The sequence below is a fragment of the Oryctolagus cuniculus genome, chromosome 20, assembly GCF_964237555.1.
Source record: "Oryctolagus cuniculus chromosome 20, mOryCun1.1, whole genome shotgun sequence".
Lineage (NCBI taxonomy): Eukaryota > Metazoa > Chordata > Mammalia > Lagomorpha > Leporidae > Oryctolagus > Oryctolagus cuniculus.
Window position 1 is genome coordinate 44803425 of NC_091451.1, and position 23853 is coordinate 44827277.

Consider the following 23853-nt stretch of genomic DNA (forward strand, 5'->3'; position numbering starts at 1 on the left):
TCATCCTGCCCCTCAACTTGCTTCTGGCATCTGGCGGAGCGGGGACAGCCCCCACCACAGGCAGAGCCCTGGCCTTCCTGACATTCACCCGCTGTTGAGAGGCCCTGGTCCACTGGAAGGGAAACCCTTCAGAACCGGTCATGGCCTCTGTCACGAAGCCCACAGGGCTCTGGGCGCAGGGAGACGGGGCTCACACCTGCTTCCTTTTGGTTCCTTGGGACGCACCGGACTCATGATGACATTCTGCGTAGAATTAAACTGGGGCAGCACAAAAATTATAGCATTAACTGTCCCCATAGGTCTGAATATAGGGAGAATTTCCAAACAGAAAGATCCCTTCCATTCCCAAAACATGCACACATAAGCTTTTACGGATGGGGCTGATGAGGCCGGGGGCTACGCTGTCGCCGCCACATCGGCATCCCCTGTGAGCACCCGTGCGAGTCCCGGCTGCTCCGCTTCCCATCTGGCTCCCTGCTGACGCACCTGGAAAAGCAGCACAAAGTGGACCAAGTGCTTGGCCCCCGCCCAGCCCCCCACCATGGGAAACCTGGGTGGGGGTTCAGGCTCCGGGCTTCAATCTGGCCCAGCCCTGGTGGTTGCAGCCATCTGGGGAGTGAACCAGTGGATAGATTCTCCCCCTCCCCCTCCCCCTCCCTCCCCCAGATTTTGCCTTTCAAGTTGATTAATTGATTAAAAACAACAGAACTGCTCAGGGATGCAGATGAAACAGTCACTGGTCCACTTCCTTCACCCCGCCTCGCCCCAGCTGTGGTCAGGCGGGCTCTGCCGTGCCGCTGACCACCTTCTCGGTTCTCCCATTCACCACAGTGCTGGGGACTAACCCTGAGGCTGTGTTTCCTGACTGTCACAGGAGGCTTCAGAGGAAATCAGTTTCCCCTGCTTTAGCTCTCTGGAGTAAGACACACAGTTACATGCCCCAGGCTGCAGAGTTAAACTGGTCTCGGCTCCGCTGCCAGAGCCCCGAGCCCCACGGTCAACGGCCGACCTGCAATACACGGGTACAGCTGGGTTCTAATAAAACTTTATTTACACAATTGGGCCGTGGGAGGGACTTGGCCCCGTGACCTACTGCCGTCTTAGGTCACACATTTCCTGGAAAGCATGGGTTCAGGCAGCAGGGTGTGGGGTCCTGCAGAGACAGCCATATTCCCGCTGCCCCCAGGAAGGGGTCTGCAGGCTGCACGGAGCGGGGGTGGGGGAGAGGTTGTCGCAGCCACACCGCTCAGCACCCGGCGCCCTGGGAGCCTCTCTTGGGCTAAGGTATCGCGTTTGCTTCAGAACCCCCTGCCCCGCCCCTCACACACAGCAGGAGGGAGGTCGGCCTCAGAGGGGCGCGGTGGCCAGGGTGCCCTAGGGTCATGTGGAGCCAGGGCGTGGGCACTGATGGACTCCCCAAGAACGCGTCGCCATGCACACCAGCGCCCGTGGTGTGGGGTATGAGATCCGCATCTCCCGCGGGGCCGTGTCCCCGACCCCTGGCAGGCTGGGTGTCGGGATGTAGTCTGTGAAGGGCGCTGGGGTGCAAGACGCAGACTGGGTGTTCGGGGTAGGGGAGGCCGCCCCATGGAGGCGCAGTGAGGGCGGGGGCGCCGGTCCAGCCTGCCCACCGCTGCGGCCTCAAGCCCCGCCTGGTCCCAGCTTCCAAGCAGTCGCACCTTCCCTAGCAACCGTTGCTACTGAGAGCCCACGGCCTGACATTCCCGCACGTTACCGCACGGGCCGGGCTTGGACAGGAGCGCCGTTCCCACCCTGCAGCGGCAGGCCGGCGCGGCGGGCGTCCTTCTGTCTCCCTGTGGCCACATCCCGCTGCTCCCTGTTCCCACTCAGCGGGGTCCACGCGTGCCTGGAGCCCCTCCCTAGAGGGAAATCAGAGCAGCATCAGCAGCCCCAGGAATGACAAACGACTCAAGCATGGAGGCAGATGCTAAGTACTCCACAGTGCTCAGACGGCACCAGAAAAGCTCGGGTGAGAAAACACGCAGCTGTGTGCACATTTCCCTGAGCGCGCACCCGCTCTGCGCCCCGCCAGCCTTCAGTGTAACAGATACGCCCATTCGGCGGGGGCCACGGACCAGCAGCCCCACACGCTGCCCTGCACGACCGCGGCTCAGGCCTCCCCTCCTCCGGAGCTCGGAGCGGGGCAGAAAGTTCAGAACACACAGAGCCCGGGGCGTTCGTTTTCCCACTGGCCTCCTTGCTACATTAGCCCAACCGTGGCCAACTCGTCTGCCTCTGTCTCGGTCCTGCTCTTGGCCACAGCCATTCACAAAATGCTTTGTCATACTCAGGATGAGTCGGAGAGCCCAGGGGTGCCTTCTGCACAAAAGGCAGTCAGAGGGTGGCCGGCCTCCACCGTCCCGCTTTGGAGATGCAGGCCAGCTCTACGGTTAAACAGCGATGACAGCCAAAGGCCAGGTCAGCCAGGTATGCCATGAGCAAGATCCCCGGATGGACGGTGTGCAGGGGACAGGCTGGCCAGAGCACCAGGGTCTCCACCAACCTCCCAAGGCTTACTCTTGGCACGGCCACAAAACCAAGCAACAAACAGACCAGGCCAGCAAAGAGTATGGTAAGAACTCAGCCACCCTCACTCCTCAGACTCCCCAGGAGGGCTGGGGGTCCTCTGTCCATCAGCCAGGGGACAGGATCAAGGAGCCCCGTGGGCCAGGGCCTCTGCTCCTGCCTCTGCCTCAAACCAGGCCCCTGCCCTCAAGGAGCTCAGTTCCAGTGACATGACCAGCAATGACCACACTCAGAGACAGCATGGCCTGCACCTGACCCCTGAGCAGCCCAGGAGGTCTGGGCAAGGGCCTCGGAGGCCAGAGGAAGAGGGCTCAGTCCAGTGAGGACGAGCATGGGGAGCAGGAGAGCCTGCCCAGACAAAGCATCTGCCTGGAGCACATCCCCCTTCCTCCTCTGATGTCTTCTCCAGGGGACGGGGCCCTGGGCTTGACAGCAGCGGCCGGCCACGACAGGCACCCAGGGGCTTGAGAGCAGCAGCCGCCACACGGGCACCCTGGGGCTTGACAGCAGCGGCCGGCCACGACGAGCACCCTGGGGCTTGACAGCATCGGCCGGCCACGACGGGCACCCAGGGCTTGACAGCAGCAGCTGGCCAAGACAGGCGCCCTGGGGCTTGACAGCAGCAGCCACCACACGGGCACCCAGGGGCTTGACAGCAGCGGCTGCCACACGGGCACCCTGGGGCTTGACAGCAGCGGCCGGCCACGACGGGCACCCTGGGCTTGACAGCAGCGGCCGCCACACAGGCACCCTGGGCTTGACAGCAGTGGCCGCCACATGGGCACCCAGGCGTTCTTCCTGCTGTGTCCCTGCAGGAGTCAGAAACAACGCCCCCGCCCCCGCACCAAGGACAAACATCAAGCCCCCTTCCCACTTCTGGAGGTACGGTCTCCTCCATCTGAGTCCTGCTGGGGAAGCCATGGGGGGAGCCTCATGGCCGGCCACGTGGTCAGGCCCAGCCACTACAGGAGCACTCTCAGCCCAGGGGCAGGACCGACGTTTGCATGGAGCTGCCGGGTCGCTGTTCCTGCAGGCAGGAGGAAGGGCTGCAGACCCAGCCAGTCCAAGGCCAGGTGGGTGCAACCCTGCACAGGTTGCCGCCTCTCCCTCCGCCCCGCGATGCTGAGAAGTGGGGGACCTCTCCCTCCGCCCCGCGACGCTGTCTGAGAAGTGGGGGACCTCTCCCTCCACCCTGCGACGCTGTCTGAGAAGTGGGTGACCTCCTCGCTGTCCGGCAGGTCATGCTGCTTTCCAGCCGTGTTTATTTTCAATTGCTTCCCCCAAGCGGCTGCAAGGAACTTGTGTGTTTAAACCCCCTCACCTTTCTGTCCACAGCCGACTTCCTCCTGGGAAGGGCGGTCAGCGCCTGCGGACCCAGCATCATGTGACCCAGCTGGAAGGAACCAGGGAGCAGGGCCAGCCGGAGGCCGGGTTCACCTCGAGGGTCTGTTTCTCCATCCCCTGCCTTCCTACCCACCCTCGCCGGAGCCACGGATACACTCAGAGTCCTCACGGGGAACTCTGGACGGAACCAGGACAGACATCGATGGTGGCTGACATATGCTAGCAACACTGATCCGAGGACCACCATTTCCGAGGCACCCGCTAGCGCCGGAACCGTCCGTGCACTTCACACGTTAGCCCGCTTCTCTCCAGCACCTTACAGAGCAGGAGCGGAGGCGCAGGGCTGTGAGGTGATGCGCCGTCCACGTGTCCCAGGGTCCACCTTCGAGGCTCACGCCAGGACTCGCCACGGATACCAGGATGTTGGCATTCAGGAACCTCGCCGACCAAATGACCTGCAGTGGGCGGGAATCAGCCACGTCCGAGTGAACTTGGCGTCAGTGTCTGTCCCCAGCCCTCTGGTGTTCCGGGCAGCATTTCCTGGAGCCCCCACAGAACGGGAGAAGCCGTGTTTCAGATGCGAGGACCCCGTGTTGCTCCTGTACCCTAGCACCGGTCTCTAATGAGCCAAACGAGCAGCTGCACCCGGGCCTGCACTCTGCCTCCTTGCTGTTGCCACCTGCACGGCTCACCCTTCCACCAGGAGACCAGTGTCTGCTCTGTGACACAGAACCAAGTACGACTTCACCGGTGAACAGCTGAGCAACAGGCTGTGGCTTATGAGGTACACACGGTCACGGTCACGGTTAGCAATGCCCACGAGGTGGCTGGGTCCACGGAGGCGCGGAGTGCGTGGCGAGCATGGGCGCCCCTGGTGCACGCAGCTGCATCAGCCGCCCGTGCGCGTGCACGGCCTGCAGACCACGGCTTGCAGTGGCGCCATCCCGCAGCCGCGGCGCCCACCACGCATCAGTGTTGACATCTGCTCGTGTTTGCCTCAGGACTCAGCTGAACACAAGTGATTTTTTTTCAGGGAAGACTAAATCAAGACAGAAATGCCAGGATTTTTCTCCAAGTGGAAGTAGACATTCATTACTTAAGAAATTGCCTAAGTATCTGTTACTGAGGCCTATTATGGGGGTCCACAGGGTCCTGGGAAGAAAAACCGACCCCACTGATTCTGCAGCGGTGACTGCCCCGGGCGAATGGCCCATCTATGACCGACAGTGGCACAGACAGGCAGCACCTGCAGTGTCAGAATGCTGGGGGTGGGCGCACTCCGGTGACAACCACAGAGGAAAACTGGCCATTCCTTACAACTCAGTTCCCCTCACTTCTAAAATGAAAATGGCGAGCTTGTTAAGATGCAATGTAGCCCAACTCCCAAGAAAACGGGGGTGGAAATAACAGCCCAACGGAGAGCCCGAGCCGAGGAAACACCTGTGGGAGGGCTCTACCTCCGGGTGTGCCAGACAGCAACAATCATCTGACCTCTGACCTCCACAGCAGGGGCATCAGGCTCTCAGCGACGTCCATTCTGAAATCAGTCAAGAAGGCAACTGTCCAAATGCAACCATGGCGTCCGGATGGTGCCCCAGGCTCTGTTCCGTTGAGGTCTAACGGGCCCTCGTCCACTCTGAAATCAGTCAAGAAGGCAACTGTCCAAATGCAACCATGGCATCCGGATGGCGCCCCAGGCTCTGCTCCGTTGAGGTCTAACGGGCCCTGAGCGGGAGGATGGAGGACGCTCCCGCACGGCTGGCGGGGAGCTGCCGACTTGTGTCCGTCCACAGAGAGCGGGAGGCTCAGACCGGTTCTCCCTTCAAACATCTCCCATTGGGCACCAGCAGCCTTTCCAAGCGCATGATTCAGGCAAGGAGACTGGGCGGCTTTCTCTGTGAGCGGTCCCTGGGGTCCTGCACACCCCAAGGGGCCGAGACACGACGCGGACACCAGACAATGGCTCCTGTGCCATTGTCCTGCACCAAATATCTTTGCAAATTAGACAGTACCAAGAGAAAGAGAATGCACCTTTGCTGTCCTAGAGACCCACGTATTCTCCACCAATGCAGCGTGACTTAACTCTGTCCGGGGTTGCATCGTGTCCCCAGAACTCATGTCTGTCTGGAAGCTCAGGATGCAGCTGCATTTGGGGAGGGGCTTCTTGCAGGTTCCGTTAGTTAAGATGAAGTCAACCCAACGACTGATGCCCTCCCAGGTGGAGGATACAGATGGCGGGAAGAAGGCCACGAGCCAAGAGAGACTGGGGCGGGCAAGTGACAAGACACAACGCCAGCGAAGCCGGGGTGTGGAGAGGAAGGGTCCTCCTGGCACCGTCCACAGCCGGGACATGGAGAGGAAGGGTCCCCCCGGCACTGTCAGAGAGTCCATGGCAGCTGGTGCTTTGCTATCAGCCTCCAGAATACCTTAGTTTTTTGTAAGATATATTTATTTTTATTTGAAAGGCAGAGTCATAGAAAGAGGGAGAGACAGAAAGACATCATCCATCTCCATGTTCTCTCCCAAAAGGCCACAGTGGCAGGGGCTGTGACAGACTGAGGACAGGCACCTGGGACTCATCCAGGCCACCGCCACGGGTGCAGGGGTTCGCGCACTCGGGCCATGTTATCGCTGCTTTCCCAGCCTCGTCAGCAGGACCCTGGATCAGAAGTGACACAGCTGGGACCGGAATCAGCATTCCTGGGGGATGCTGATGTCCCAAGCAGAGGCCTAACCGGCTGTGCCGCCGCGCAGGCCCCATCTCTCTCATTTTAAGCCCCCCCTCCCCCCAGTTTGTGCTCATTTGTCATGGCAGCCCTAGGACACCAACACATTGCTGCAAATGAGCCTTGTGTGGATGTGTCTTATCCTGTGAGACTGCTGATGTGACTGGGCCATCTGCATCCCTTGTGGTGGGTGGGCCCCTGGCTACTGCAGATTGGAGTCCCCTACAAGCTTTTGGAAAAAATCCCACCGCCACGCTGCACCCCTGCCCACTGGAATCAGAACCTCGGAAGGTGGGCGTTTCCCAACCTGGGTGGGGGTGGTGACCCCAGCGGGCGGGCAGTGCAGTGGGAGGGTTTCTAGCAAAGCTCCCCACTTCGGGGTTCCTCGCGTCCTGGGCCGATTTCTGGCTCTGCTACCTCCTAGCTGAGTCCTTGGGCAAGTCACTTAATTCATCGGCTGACAATGAGACTGCCAAGATTAATCTTAAGTATGTGAAACATCTGAAACCGCTGACTCATATCCGACACCACTCAAATGTCCCTTGAGAGGCAACTCAGCGCAGGCCAGAACCCAGCTGCGGGCGCCAGGCTCCGAAGCCAGGCTCCGAAGCCAGGCCCTGAAGCCAGTCCTGAGCCACCGCGTGCCTGCCGGGAGCTGCCACACTTGCCAGCGCTCGGTTTCCTTATCTGTCCGGCATCCCAGGGCCGTCCCGGGGTGGACGCAGATGAATGAGCGATCCAATCCGGGTGCAGCACGATCCAGCGTTCTGCCGCTCGCGGTGCAGACCTGCCTGCGACACGCACGGCCCTCCCGACAAGGCGGGGCTCCCGCTTGGCTCCCTTCACTGTCAGCAGCAGGGGGCACACAGGCGACCACACGCTGTTCACGCAGAAGTGGGATGCAAGGACGCCTCTATCTGGGCTCAGGGACTTCTGAAACACGCAGAGTGTGTTCACAGTGAGCATGTCTCTGAGCCTGTCGAACACGCCTGTGTGCACGGAGTCAGAATGTTCTCTGCACCAAAATCAACTTCCTTTAAATGTCACTTCCATGACGTTCCTGGAGTCCCCCTGTCCACGGCAGAGCTGACTCAGCCCAGGAGCCAGAGCTGGGCGCTGAGCGCAGCAAACACACCGCGGCGCGTGGCAGAGCTCTGCTCACGAACACAGGGTCAATCGGCGGACCCCGGCAGCTGCCTGAGCGTGATTACACGATAGGTGAAATCGTACTTGTGCACGCGAACGACTCCAGTGGATTTATGGTTACCGTTTTATTCTGAGGTTAGGATTCACAAAAACCCACATCAGTAACTAGGACTAGAATTCTACTTCCTTGGGACAAAGGACAAAGTAGGGCTTTTTCCCCCCCCAAGAAGTTCCAGGTCAAAGGCACTGGAGTGAGCCATAAAAGCCGACTAAAGCTGGAGAGATGCCGCCGGGCTCCCACGTGCTGTGCCCTGGAGACGGCTCTGTGTGCGACCACAGGTTGGTACAACTGCTCTCCCTCTAACAAGAAATTAGGCGAGACAGATTACTAGTCAAAAAAATACACAGCGATGCCATTTCTAGGCATCAAGCTTGAAGAAATAAAATTAAAGTGGGAAACTACATAATATGATTAATAGTCTAAAAAGGACGTGGCAACTGCATTTCTGGGGATCTATCCTAACCAAATACCCTAACCAAATACCCTAACCAAATACCCTAACCAAATACCCTAACCAAATACAGTTACATTCTCCTTGTGCATGCTCCTGAGGTCAGCAGGTGGACAGCCTGGCCAGTTCCCTGGGAAGTCAGTTCACCAGGGAGCGCTGGATCCGCAGCACAGGCGTGCCACAGCGCGGTGTTACAGATCACGGTGCAGACGCAAACCCACTCATCCTCTTCCCAGAAGCACCGAGGCCCTGCCGAGAACTCACGCTGCAGAGGACTCGGACTTTCCTTACACGAGGCCTGAACTCCTGCTCCGAGTTCTGAGTTTGGGCCTCTGAAGCCGGCACAGCAGACTCCACACGGTCCCACGGGGATTTCCCCGCCTGCTCAACTGTTCACGGTACCTGGCCCAGGACCTAATCCTCAGCTGCTTGGTTGGTGAGCTCCCCGCAGCATTCAACTTGGATCTTCCAGGAACAACCACGTCGTCTCTTTCCTCACTCCCCTCTCATCAGTCAGGATCCCAGTCAACTCCATCCCAGCACCGCCACGTAAACAACCTGAAACACACGCAGGTAACCCCCAGTCAGCATCTCAACACTGAGAGCCCAGAGGCAGAGAAAGCAGCAAAGCGGTTCAGGGAGGCGTGGGGAGCAGGACCGCTCCCGCCTCACACGGTTCACACAGGCCACGTGCAAGGGAGGCGTGGGGAGCAGGACCGCTCCCGCCTCACATAGTTCACACGGGCCGCACACAAGGGAGGCGTGGGGAGCAGGACCGCTCCCGCCTCACACGGTTCACACGGGCCGCGTGCAAGGGTACTTGCAAGACTGGCAACTGTCAGGGGCAAAAACACGGTAGCGGAGTATGTTTTTACAATGGAAAACAGCTAAGTAAATTAGCAAATACCCATATGATGAGAAGGTATACAGGCATTAAAAAATGTGTTTTAAAGATTGTTTTCTGATAGAAGAAATGCCCACAATATAATCATAATAAACAATTCAATACATACTTATTATGGAAAACAGCATTTTGTAATTTTTTTGAAGATCATATTTTGTGTCTTATAAAAATCAAAGGCGGCCAGGACTCAGAGAAACGGGACTGATCTCACGCTAAGCTCTCCCTCTCCTGCACCCTCTGGCTTCGATGGAGCTGAGGCAATGCTTTTAAGAAAAAACACATCTGGGGCCGACAGGGTGGCACAGCAGGTAAAGCTTCCACCTACAATGCCAGCATCCATGTGGGCGCCGGTTCAAGTCCTGGCTGCTCCACTTCCAGTCCAGTTCCCCATTAATACGCCTGGGAAAGCAGCGGAAGACGATCCAAGTGTTTGGGCCCCTGCACCCACGTGGGAGACCGGGAAGAAGCTCCTGGCTGCTGGCTTCCGCCTGGCCCAGCTCCGGCCGTTGCAGCCACTTGAGGAGTGAATCAGTGGACAGAAGGTCTCTCTCTCTCTCTCCTGCTAACACTGCCTTTCAAACAAACAGATACATCGTAAAGAAAAGAGAAGAAAAGAAAAAGCCCGCCGTGCGGGTTGTCTAAAAATAAGCACACGTCACCTCAGGGGAAGGAAGAGGTGCGTCCCTTCTGGACAGAGTGAGCTCGCCGAGACCCAGCCCTTGCCGACGGGAACCCCGGCTCCGGCGCCCACGTCAGACGGGGCAGGCCCGGGCCAGAGATGCCGGGACGCTTGTCTCCCACAGCGGAGCGCCTGGGCTCGAGTCCCAGCTCCACCACTGACCCCAGCCTCCTACCAAGGTGCCCGGGAGACAGCAGTGCGGGCCCAGCACTGGGGCCCCTGCCACCACACGGGAGACCCAGCTTCCGTTCCAGGCTCCTGGCTTTGGCCGGGCCCAGCCACAGCTGTTGCAGGCATTTGGGGAGTGAACCAGCAGATGGGAGATGTTGCTCTCTCACTCTGCCTTTCAAATTGAAAAAAAAAAATCAGTCTTTAAAATATGTGTACACACACACACACACAAATAAAACAGGAGTTCTGGTCACTGGAGGATGAACGAAAGCAGGTAGACTGGGGAGGGAAGTTGACACTGGGAAGGCAAAGATGTGACATGTCCATGTTCACAGCTTTTAGCCTGAGGACAAGGTGCAGTTTTCACCACAGCAGTGACTAATCTCTGAGAAAACTCACAGCTGTTCTGGCCAGAGCTCAGGTTGGCCTGGGCCCTGCAGGTGCAGGGACAAATCTGGAAGACAGAGACAGAGAACCAGAGAGAGGCGCGTCAGCTGCGCGGGGGGCCCTGGGCCTCACGGGTCAGAGTGGACTCCGCGCAGCCGCGTGGAGGACAAAGCACTGGAGCCGGATCTCAGCGGCTCCACTCCAACCCAGCACCAGTCTGTCCTCCTTCAGAGAAACGCAGCAGAACCCAGACGGTACGCGCGCGGCCAAAATTACACGGCAGAGAAAAAGCAAGGAAATGTGACCTATCCACAAGAGAAAAACAGAGACCAATCCCAGAATGATGCAAACTTTAAAACTACAAGACCAGGATTTAAAAGCAAGGACAGAAATGAAAATATCTTCTCCACGCATGTAAAGATAGGAAATGTCATCATATAAATAAAAACTATAAAATAGAATTAAAGGCAAAGTCTACAGCATCAGAATACAATCCATGCTTCGTGCTGTCACGCTGGGCACACGTGATCATGTCCAAACCCAGCTCACGTCCAGCACGGGCGTGCACCTGGACTCAGCCATCCTGACGCTTAAGGTGGTTGCACAGCTCTGATGGGGACGTGGGGGGGGGGGGGTGTGCGTGGAGGCGGGCAGTGTGTGCAACTCTCTACCTTCTTCTCAACTTTGCTGTGAGCCTAGAATTGCTCTAAAAATTAAGTCTTTTTACAAAAATACAACATATGAACATTTCTTTAGATTGGGCTTACTAGCATAATGAATATGATGGAGGAAAGAGCCTATGAGTTTTGAGCCAATAGACATTACCTATTCAGAAAAACACGAAGAAAAAGACTGGGAGAAATGAACAGAGCCACAGAAACCTGTGGAACAAAACCAGCAAATCTCTCATCCGTGGAATTGATGGAATGAGGAGGAAGACAGACTAGTATAGAGAACACTCGAAAATCAATGGCCAAAAAAAAAATCTAATTTGATTTAAAAAAAAAAAACAATAAATTCAAAGATAAGAAATTCAGGGAACATCAAGCAAAAAAACTACAAAGAAAGCCACACCCACCCACCCATAGCCAAAAATAAATCCAATCAGAGGCAGGGTGGGGTGCATCGCGAAAGCAACCAGAGAAAAACGCAACGTGACGTACAGGAGACAGCACATCCAAAGCCTCTGTAACTGCCGCAGGGGCCAAAACACACAAGGGCAGCGTCTCCAACATTCTACTAAAAGTGCGGAACGCTTGCTAGCCCGGAACTCTACGGCCAGCATATGTGTCTTGTAAGAGTTAACACAAATAAAGAGAATTCCAAATACAAGACAACTGAGAATTCACTGACGGTAGATCCACATCAAATATGCTATAAGAAGTTCTTCATCCTGAAAGAAACTAACTCCATGTGGAAATTCAGATCTTGGAGACACAGAATACGGGGAGTATCTTGGTAATGAGGAAAACAACTGTTCTTCTTGATTTGTCTGTAGATGTGTATAAAGAGATGTGTATTATCTGGCTGGAAGCGAGATGTGGGTGTGGTCTATAGATTACTGATGCCGTGGGGGAGGGGGGGCAAAGACCCTCTGCAGCTGCAACCCACGTTCCACTCCCCTGCGAGAGTAACTACCAGGTAACAGTAAGTAATGGCAGGAATTCCACAACATACGTCGTGATGTCTGAAGAAACGACTAGAAAGCGCAAAGATGAACAACTGAAAAATCCACAGATAAACTAAAATGAAATTCTAAAAACAAATAAACTAAATAATCTCAAAGAAGGCTGAATGGGAAGAATGGAGAAAAAAAAAAAAAAAACACATGGGACAAAGAACACAAAGTGGTAGACCTGAATCAAGCGATACAAAAACCACTGTGTTAGCTGACTAAATATCCTAATTAAAAGGCAGAGATAGAATGGGTTTTAAAAGAGCTGGACACAACTATATGTTGTCTACAAGATAAGCACATTTTTAAATATAAAGACACAGAGGCCAGTGCCTACAGTACCGGCATCCCATATGGGCACTGGTTCAAGTCCCAGCTGCTCCACTTCCGACCCAGATCTCTGCTATGGCTTGGGAGAGTAGTGGAAGATGGCCCAAGTCCTTGGGCCCCAGCACTCTTGTGGGAGACCGGGAAGACGGATCGGCCCAGCTCTGGCCATTGTGGCCAACTGGGGAGTGAACCAGCAGATGGGAGATCCCAATCTCTCTCTCTCCCTCTCTCTCTCTGTCTTTGCCTCCCTGTAACTCTGCCTTTCAAATAAAATAAATTTTTCAAAAAAATAAATATAAAGAAACAGAGAGGTTGAAAGTACCTGAGTAGAAAAATGTATAGAATAAAAACCCCAAGCACGTGTCGGGTGACTGTATTAATAACAGAGAAAAAGGACTTCAGCAGAAAAGTATTTCTTGGCTACTATGTCCCAAACCTGGAGAATACACTCCATCAACACACAAAACCACCCTCACCAGAATCACGACAATAACGCAATTATAAATCAAGTAACCGTAAAATACCTGAAAAAATCCAAAATTTTCATCATGAAAAACACATTCACAAATAACGCATGAGTTAAAGAAAAGGTCACAGCAGAATTAGGAACTACCTGAGCTGCGTGACAGCGGAGACGGAGCGCGACACGCGGCACTGGTTCAGGCGAAGTCAGCTTCACGTGCTTGCGCTGGAAAAGGAGAAATATCCACAACCACCCGAGATTCCAACTTAAGGCACCCGAGGAAGAGGAACGAAGGAAACAGTGTGGACAAGAGGAAATGAAAGCAGTAATCAATTCAAAATAAAGCAGAAACTACAAAACATCAGTAAGACAGAAAGATTGCTCTTTGAAAGGTAAATGTGAGATGCCCCAAGCTACTCTGATCAAAAAACAGCAAAGACACAACGAACAAATCAAGACAGAGCAGGGCCGACACTGTGGTGCGGGGGTTAGGCAGCCCTTTGTGGTGCCAGCATCTCCCATGAGCACCGGTTCGAGTCCCGGCTGCCCCACTTCCCTCCCAGCTCCCTGCTGACGGCCTGGGAAGGCAGCAGCGGATGGGCCACCCCCGGTCGCTGCCACCAGGAGGAGGCCTGGACGGGGCTGTAAGCTCCTGGCTTCAGCGTGGCCCAGCTCTGGCTGCTGCAGCCGTTTGGCGAGTGAACCAGCGGATGGAAGACCTCTCCCCCTCTCGGGTGCTCTGCCTTTCAAATAAATCAATCAATCTTTTTAAAAGCTCATGGAAAATGAAATTAAAAAAAAAAGAAAGAAAGAAAGAATGAGACAGGAGACATCACTGCAGATATCGCAGATCTAACGAGAGACTCTACTAATTTTTAATGAAGAAATTTAACAATTTAAATGAAATAGATAAATTCTGTAGAGCAGAAAACCTCAACGGTCATATACCTACGCAGGAACTGGCTCCTTATCAAATGCACGCCCTCAGTCCCAGACAGCTTCACCAGCATTCAGGAAGTGAGAACAACCACGTCACTCTCCCCAGGTGTCCAAGAGAAAACCTGCCCGGCCTGTTTTAAGAGGCCACTGAGCCCTACAATCCAAGCCCGACGAATAAATTACAGAATACAAGAAGACTATAGACCAGTATCACTCATAGACACAGACGCAAAATATTTAACAAAATATCAGTAAATAGAACACAGAGTGTGCAAAACAGACACTACATCACGACCAGCAAGGTAATGCCCCAGAAATGTACGGTTGGAGTTGTCGCTCCCCGTCTTCGTGGAGGAACAACACAGGACCCTGCGCTGTTCTTTTGTCTGCTCGGCCCTTCCCGGGTTTGCTGCTGGTTCTTCCCGGGTTGGCTACCGACCCTTCCACCTCCGTGGAAGGGCGGTTCCCCCTAGCCACTTTCCCCACTTCCGCGGGGGAGCGGCACACCGCCGGCCGGCTCTCTCGGGGGCTGCACAGGTGTTCCTCTTAGATGTTCCTGGTGCATGCCGTCTCTCTCCTCCTTTATAGTCCTCTTCCACCAATCCCAACTCTGCTACCCACACGCCGAGTACGCTGCTCTCCTCCAATCAGGAGCAGGTCCTGCTGTTTATTGGTTGAACTGGAGGCAGCTGTGTAGAAGCTGTTTCCTCCTCTCCCAGCGCCATATTGTGGGAGAGCAGATGCATAGAATAAGTCTTAATTCCAGTAACTTAGTCTAGTCCGAGTTGCTCCCAGTTGCTCCCCACAGGAGTTTCATTCAAAAATCAGTGTAACTCAGTCTCAACAGACTGAAGACAAACCATACGATGATGTCAATTCACGCAGAACAAGAATTGAATGAAACTCCAGATTCATGATGAGAACCAGAAACAGCACCGGCCCCGAGCTGGCCCTGTGTTTCGTGATGGCCGCCTGAGCCCTTCCCACTGAGCTGAGGACAAGGTGAGTGTCCATGCTCGCCGCTCAGCACTGCACTGGGGCTTCCAGCCAGCACAAAAGGAAAACAGAAATAGGTGCTCACCCAAATAAAACCACTCAGAGCGAAAGAGGAGCAGTAGAACTACACCTACACTACTCACTGAGTCAGCAAGGTCAGAGGATTAGAAGGAAAATACATCAAATCCAACTGCAGGAAACAGCGGAAAAATAAATCTCAAAAATAAAATTTGTAAAATGAATTTCAAAATTAATTCCACTTACAACACCATCAAAAACCACAACACGCTTAGACATTCAACAAAATCGCTTCAAGACTGAAAACCACAAAATACTTTTGAGGAAATAACGGTGTGAGCACACAGAGAGACGGGGTCCAGTAACGAACGGAAGATTCACACGGCTAAGCCATCAACCCTGCCAAACGGAGCTGAAGATTCCGTGTGACCCCAACTGTGGTGCCAGCACTGGCCAGCTCCTCCCAAACACGTCTGGAAGTGCACAGGGCCCACAGCGGAACTGTCCAGTATGGGCGTCCTGACCACCCGCGGCTCAGCTCCTCATCACGCTGACCACATTCCAAGTGCTAGCACCCCACATGTGGTCAGTGGTGACCCTTCTTAAATGGTGCAAACGTACAACAATGCCACCACTGCAGAAAGCTCTGGTGGACGGCGCTGATCTCCAATGTGTAAAGCAGCCCTGAAACCCAAACAAGATGAGCGGACTTAGGCGATCTGACTCCAACACCTGCCACAAAGCCACGGGGATCAGACACTGCGGCACCTGCGCGGAACAGCAGAAGCTGCTCATGGCTTGAGCCAGGCAAACGTTGTGGGCACAAATCACACAAAACAACAATCATAACAGAAAACACTGGATAAGCAGAGTTCATCAGAATTAGAATCCTCTCCTCACGTGACATCCTAAATTTGGTGACTTTCAAAGTTTACATGGTATGAGTGAAGGATTACTGTTTGCAGCCACATCTGTTTTTCCTGCTGGACTGCAGCCATTTTACTTTTTATTTGTTGAACCCTTAATTTAGTAGAGTCATTAAGCCTCTGACTATAATGTAAATTTAAAATGTCATCTCGAGGGGCTGGCGCTGTGGTACAGCAGGTAAAGCTGCCGCCTGCAGTGCCGGCATCCCATATGGGCGCCGGTTCGAGTCCCGGCTGCTCCACTTCCCATCCAGCTCTCTGCTATGGCTTGGGAAAGCAGTAGAAGATGGCCCAAGTGCTGGGGCCCCTGTGCCAGTGGGGAGACCCAGGGGAGGCTCCAGGCTCCTGGCTTCATATCAGCCCAGCTCGTCTCTCTTTCTCTCTCTCTCTTTCTCTCTCTCCCTCTCTGCCTCTCTGTAAGTCTGCCTTTCAAATTAATAAATAAATGTTTAAAAATAGTTATATCAAAAAATACTAAATAAAATATTAAGTTAAAGAAAAAAGACAAGGAAAACTCCTAGGCAAGCCACATCCTGAGAAAAAAAGATTTGTAAAACCAAAATCCTTACCTAGATTGGCATCCAGGGCACAAAAAGAACCCTTGAGACACGGCATAAAATCACAAAACACGCATCCTCAAAACCAGAGCGCGGCGAAGGTTCTCAGCACCGGGCGTCTGGCACAGTGTGCAGATGCTACTTGGGATGCCCAGCTCAGCTCTCCAGTCCAGCCTCCGGCCAGTGCTCCCCCGGGGAGGCAGCAATGGTGGCCCAAGCACTTGGGTCCCTGCCACACACACGAAACACCAAGACGGAGTTCTGGGCACCTGGCTCCAGTCCAGCCCAGTCTGCTGTGGGCATGTGGGGAGTGAACCAGCACGTGGAAGATCTGTGTGTGTGTGTGTGTGTGTGTGTGTGTGCCTTTTGTTTTAAAAAACATTTAAAGACATTTCCAAAACAGGATAAGCAAATATCTACTAAGCACATGAACAAAGCACTCAACATCCTAGAAATCAGGACAATGAGGATCAAACCCACCGTGAGATGGCATCGCGGGCTCAGCTGTCAGAGCTGCTGGCTGGGACGCAGTGCGGCTACGCTGGGACAACACGTCACAGTCTCCTGAAAAACTCATCTGACAACCTCCTGGCACCAGCAGGTCCTAACTAGGTATTTACTCCAGAAATAAAAGCATATTTTTATTTGCAAAAAGACTCGTGCAAAAAAAATTATAGATTTATGTATAACAGGCAAATACTAGATATTGCTGACCCTAGCTCAACAGGAAAATGGATGAACAAATGATGATCAATTCCTACAACAAAATTAGACTCAGTAACAGAAAGGACCTACTACTGCTATACGGCATCATGGATAAATCCCAAAATTATGCTAAGTGAAAGCAGCCTGACCCCAAAAACAAGAAAGAGAGAGAGACAGAGACAGAGAGAGCGAGCTCTGTGTGGCTTCCTTTACTTAGAATACTCGAACAGGCAGGTTGACCTACTGCCCCGTCTGAGCAGGACCAGAAGGGTTCTGCCCTGGGCTTTGAGGACGGGGACCCAGAAGTGGCGCGAGGCAGCCTGTGCGCACCTGGCTGGACAGTATGATGTCGTCACCACGTGGCACATCCCTTCCCTACCGCCGCGTGACGAAGTACCACAGACAGGGCCTCGGCCTCACAGCCCCCGTCAGTCCCACCGCAACCCACTGACCGGCAGCCGCGCTCTCTCCCACGGCTGGGGAGGCTCCACTTCCCGGCTCACCCGGGTCGCTGACTGCAGCCCTGGCTGCCCCTGGAGACTGCCCTCGGGGCCCAGGCCCCACCGCCCCCAGAAGATCCCTCATTTGCTTGTCACATGGGCACGTTCAGATGATTTTTAATGTTAGTGCCGAGACAGAGAGGAAAGCTCCAGTCTGCTGGCCCACTCCCCGGGTGCACGCCGTGACCGGGGCTGGACGAGGCCCAAAGGTGGGAAGCCGACACTCGATCCAGGTACCCACGTGGTGCCTCTCGGGGTCTGGGTCACTGGGAAGCTGCAGGCAGCGGCCAGAGCGCGAGCTGAGGCCAGGTCCTCCGATGTGGGCACGCTCATCCTGCGGCCACTCACTCCTGACGACAGCCTCGGGCCCGTCTGCAAGCTCCATGCACGTGCTGAGGGGACGCCCGCGGCCCCCGGGGGCTCTGTGAGGCATGGCCCTGGACGCTCTGACCTTTCCGTCTCCGGGGTTTTAGCAAGAGGCTGAAGGGCCACACGCTCAGACTCCCTAGAGAGCACGGTTTTCTAAAATCACCCGATCCTAGGTCCTCTGGGTTCACCTGTTCCTCCCTCAAATCCCCCTCCTCTTACTTCTTACTAAAGGCTGCAAGAAACTGGGCACCCTTCCACGCGGCCTGGGGTTCTCTGGGGCTGCAGAGCCCAGTTCACTGCCTACGAATTCTGCTTCCCGCGTGACCGAGGTGACACTGCGTGAGCTTTCTGTCACCACGCCACAAGGACCCCCTTACCTGCTCCGAGCCTTACTCCGAGCCTTCATCGGCAGTGTCTTCAGCTCCCAGGTTGCTGCTGCTAACAGTCTTCCCAGGAGACTCGAGCTTTCTCCACCACACTTCTCCGCCCACTGCTGAGATCCGGAACTGCTCCACGTTCTCAGGAACGTGCTGCAGCTAGACCCGCCCTCAGGTACCACTTCCTGTGTTTGCTTTCTGCTGCTGTGTCCCAAGCTCCCACGCCCTGAGCGGTTTCACACAGCACCTATCTGCTATTCGCGTTCCTGCAGGCCAGCTGTCCAGGAGCGTCGCTGGGCTGACGCTGGAGTCTGCGAGGCTGCAGTCCCACCTGGACGCTCACCTCGGGGAGAGTCCACTTCCAGGCTCACCTGGGAGCTGGCTTGAGACTCCTCTGCTTGGAGCCCCGCGACCCAGGGCAGCCTTCCGCTGCTCACTGGCCTGCGGCCAGCTCAGGCCCCCGCCACGTGTGTCCATGCACCGTGCCCACGGGAAGCGAGCTCCCGCCTACCAGAAATGGAGGCTTCCACAACACCTAACGACGATGCAGGGACGTCCCCTCTCCAGAGCTCTATGTCACTGGTCATGCTCAGCCAGGGAAGGCCGGGGAGGGAGTGAGCCCCGGGAGGTAAGTGTCAGTAGAGTCCACGTGGCGTATATCCATCACAGTCCAGGCGGGGCATCGTCCAGGTGTGGGCGTTTCACGTCAGAGGGAAAAGCAGAATGAACTCTAGAAGTGCAGGCTGAATTGCTGAGGGCCAGTGCATGCATCAGAAATGAACAGGGGCCGGCGCTGTGGCACACTAGGTTAATCCTCCATCCGTGGTGCCGGCATCCCATAGGGGCGCCGGTTCGAGTCCCGGCTGCTCCTCTTCCAGTTCCGCTCTCTGCCGTGGCCTGGGATAGCAGTAGAAGATGGCCTAAGTCCTTGGGCCCCTGCACCCGCGTGGGAGACTGGGAAGAGACACCTAGCTCCTGGCTTTGGATCGGCACAGCTCCGGCCATTGCAGCCATCTGGGGAGTGAACCAACCAAAGGAAGACCTTTCTCTCTGTGTCTCTCCCTCTCACTGTCTGTAACGCTACCTCTCAAATAAATAAATAAAATCTTTTTTAAAAAATGGACTGATGGAGGGACAGGAAACAGATGGGTGGATAAACATAGTAAAGCAAGAAGAGTACAAGGTCAATGGCAGAAACTAGGTAAGTTCTAAACATTTATCTGGGGACCAGTGTCACGGCACAGCAGGCTAAGCCACCACCCGCAATGCTGGCATCCCGTATCACAGCGCCAATTCCCAGAATGCTCTTCCAATCCAACTTCCTGCTAATGTACCTGGGAAGGCAGCAGATGATGGCCCAAGTGCTTGGGCTCCTGCCACCCATGTGGGAGACCCAGAAGGCATTCCAGGCTCCTGGTTTCAGCCCGGCCCAGCCCTGGCCCTTAACAGGGGGGAATGAACCAGCAGGTGGAAAATTTGTCTTTCTCTCTGTCCCTCCCTCTTTCTCTGTAACTGCCTTTCAAATAAATAAATCTTTAATAAATAAAAATATATATCAACATTTGAAATTTTTCATGACAAAATATCAGAAAAATAAAAGCATATGTATTAAGAAGACGCAGCAGCTATCACTCACTGAGCAGTGATAATGAGAGTTACCTGTTTTTTATTGCTTTTTGGCATCTTCTCGTCTTACTACAGTAGGCATGAATTTTGGATAAAGTCAGGAGTTGGGAGAATGATCAAGCAGCCAGCGTACCGGGCCGCAGATCTCCCAGGCCCGATCCCTGTCTGCCTGAATCCGGCCTCCCGGAGACGAGGGGCGACCCCGGCCACTCTCGAGGCTGCCTAACGGCCAGCGCAGCTCCATCACTCAAGCGGCTCCATCCAGCGGCTCTTCTGTGTCCCACAACCATCTCCCTCCCGTGTCTGGTCTCCGCTCCGGTTCTAGCATTTCTGTATGTGGTAAATAAACCTAAGTCCATGCTAATCTTAGTGATTCAGTTTTTACATAAAAATTAATACGCAGTATGCAGAACTGAGCACTCGGGCAAAATAAACAACACAGCCAGCAGCACTGTTCGAGTCGCGCCTTTGCAGGTAAATTAATGAGTCGGTGCGGTTTAGACTGTGTCGCACCACAGCCAAGAAAAACAACACATGTTTGGGAAATGAAGTAACTGGTATACACAGGCCCAGACGTTAGCTTTTTTGTTTTCTTTTTTTTTTTACAAGAAGGGATGGTTCTGTCCAGTCGCGCACATTATTAAGGATTCACACTGACGAAGTGGGTCCCGACACATGGAGAAGGTTCTGAGGCCATTCACCAGCTGCCCAGAGTACCTGTGTCCCCCCAGGACCAGCAGTGCTCACCTCCCCCGTGTTAAGTCTGTGCTACGGGCAACGCTATCAAAAAGACAGGAAGTAAATACACATAACCATTAGCAGGCAGTACAGTAGGTAACTGTGTCAGAATAATTAGCGATCCAGTTCAGCATTCCTTAGGTCACACGCTCATAAATCAGCAGAAAAGGTACTGCTCTTGCCTCAGGGGTTCCCAGCAAGAGCAACAGAGGGAGGCAGACCCTGCCAACACCATCGGCTGCGCCTCATCCGGCTTGGAAACCCACGGAGGTGACGAGGAGGTCAGGATCGGAGGGCAGGAAATCCAAGACTCTTAAATGGTGGGTCCGGATTGGACAGCACAGGAAGAATCAAGAGAGAGCCTGAAACACCATCTCCACCCATGGCGTAACAAGGATGTCCTGAAGTTTTCACGGTGACCTGCCTGCTCCCGGGAGGGAGAACCAACGCATACCAGGCCCTGGAGTCAGGGGAATAACCGTGTCTCCCGATGAAGGATAACTACATCAGCACCCCATGACGTCAGTACCTCAGCCAGCGTCTGATGACGTCAGTACCTCAACCAGCGTCCGATGACGTCAGTACCTCAACCAAGTCATTTCCAGATATTGGCAGTTGCCAAAAAAGCTCAACCAGCGTCCAACGATGTCAGTACCTCAACCAATGACGTCAGTACCTCAACTAGTGTCCAACGACGTCAGTACCTCAACCAGCGTCCGACGTTGTTAGTACAACCAGCATCTGACGACATCAGTACCTCAACCAACGACATCAGTACCTCAACCAGTGTCCCCCGTGAAGGGGTCAGAGGCACCAGGAGAACGGGCAGGGTGGGGTGAGCACCTTCACTGGCCACTTGTGTAGGGGGTGCCACCTGAACTTTTAACATGCAGCAGACACCCAGTAGGCTGCATGTACCGAAGGGCTGCCCTGTACCTGCTCCTTAACATCCAATGGGATTCCATCCTGATAGGTGTTCAAGCCCAAGTTCATTTACACAACTGACCTCCTCACCACCACAGCTTCACCGATTTCACCGTCGTGGTCATGCAGATGTGGCCACCACCTAGCATGGCAGACTGACTCTCACTATGTATCAGTAGCCTGGGGAAACTTGAAATTCAAAGTATGGCCTCTACAGAATGAACGCCACTTTTGCACCATCATAAAATCGAACAATCCCAGTCAATAATAAGGGAACCACCCATATTCACTCATCCAGGAACTCAACCACTGCACAGGTGACAGTGAAATGTCCATCGCTCCCCACTCACCCACAAAGTCAACCACTGCATGAGAGACAGTGAAATGTCCATCACTCCCCACTCACCCACAAAGTCAACCACCGCCCAGATGACAATGAAAACGTCCATCGCTCCCCCCAGGCACTGCCTTGTCCCCTTGTACTGCGTTCACACCACCCTCCTCTCCCATCATGCTCAGGCACCACTGATCTACTCTCTGTCGCTATGTCTTAGTTTGTATTTTCTGAAGCTTCATATGAGGGTACTTTGAGAAGTTTGTAGAAAATAGAATTAAAAGATAAATTCATTTTTGTGCAAAAAATATTTGGAAATCCATGCATCTTTTTTCATTATACACATTTCCCGAGAACTTTTTCAAAATACGCACAGATCTCAAAAATTTTTGCACCAAAATAAATTTAACCTTTAATTCTATTTTACCACAAACTTTTTGAAGTATCCTCAAATAACTAAATTCATATTGCATATATCCTGTCTGGCTTCTCTCTCTCAGCGTAAGTATTTTGCAATTCCCCCATGTTACAGCACGTTGACAGTCTATTTCCTTTTATGGTTAAGTAGTACTCCATTGAATGGATATACCACAGTCGTCGTTTATTTGTGGACAGATGTTAGACAAGTCATTTCCAGATATTGCCAGTTGCCAAAAAAGCTGCTACAGACATTTGTCCAGTGCTTTGCACGGTCACAAATGCAGGTGCTTGTCTTTTCCCTCTCTTTTAAAAAAATTCTTTTCAGAGAAAGACAAAAAGAGATCTCTCTCCTACTTGGTCACACCCCAGATGCTCACACAACAGTCAGGGCTGCACAGAGCCAAAGTCAGGAGCCCAGAACTCAGTCTGGGTCTCCCATGTGGGTAGCAGGAAGCCAAGCACTCGAGATTCCACTGTTGCCTGCTAAGAGGCTCCATCGAAAGGAGGCTGAAACCAGGAACCCCAGCAGAGAGTTGAACCCGGACACCCCAACAGGGGACACAGGGATCTCGAGCAGTGCCTTCACCACCCCTGCCCCATGTCACTTCTCTCAAGAGGCACGCGCGACCGGCAGGCCAGCCCCCACCCGGGCACGCGCGACCGGCAGGCCAGCCCCCACCCGGGCATGCATGCACGACCGGCAGGCCAGCCCCCACCCGGGCACGCGCGACCACCAGGCCAGCCCCAACAAGGGCACGCGCGACCGCCAGGCCAGCCCCCACCCGGGCACGCGCGACCGCCAGGCCAGCCCCCACCCGGGCACGCGCGACCGCCAGACCAGCCCCCACCCGGGCACGCGCGACCGCCAGGCCAGCCCCCACCCGGGCATGCATGCACAACCGGCAGGCCAGCCCCACCCGGGCACGCGCGACCGCCAGGCCAGCCCCCACCCCGGGCACACGCGACCGCCAGGCCAGCCCCCACCCGGGCACGCGCGATCGGCAGGCCAGCCCCCACCTGGGCATGCGCGACCGCCAGGCCAGCCCCCACCCGGGCACGCGTGACTGCCAGACCAGCCCCCACCCGGGCACGCGCGACCGCCAGGCCAGCCCCCACCCGGGCATGCATGCATGCACGCGCGACCGCCAGGCCAGCCCCCACCTGGGCACACGCGACCGCCAGACCAGCCCCCACCCGGGCACGCATGCACAACCGGCAGGCCAGCCCCACCCGGGCACGTGCGACCGCCAGGCCAGCCCCCACCCCGGGCACACGCGACCGCCAGGCCAGCCCCCACCCGGGCACGCGCGACCGCCAGGCCAGCCCCCACCTGGGCATGCGCGATCGCCAGGCCAGCCCCCACCCGGGCACGCGCGACCGCCAGGCCAGCCCCCATCTGGCGTTCCCACTGTGAAACCCCTGCAGTGCGAGGCGGTTCCATGTTTCACACCCTTGCCCACACTTGCTGTGGTCATTCTTTCTAACGTACCCATTTCAATGGATGCGCAGTGACACCTCATCGCGTTCTAACGCCAGTTCC

The 23853-nt window shown here is 54.8% G+C and overlaps 1 long non-coding RNA gene across 1 annotated transcript in view; it reads right to left on the minus strand.

The window, feature by feature from the left end:
- The window catches only part of LOC138847266 (uncharacterized), a 36525-nt gene extending 13483 nt beyond the window's left edge, over window positions 1-23042 (minus strand). The window contains exon 1 of the long non-coding RNA XR_011384978.1: window positions 18272-23042. This is a non-coding gene — a long non-coding RNA (uncharacterized lncRNA). The remainder of the gene's footprint in view (window positions 1-18271) is intronic.
- Between the last annotated feature and the right edge of the window lie 811 nt (window positions 23043-23853).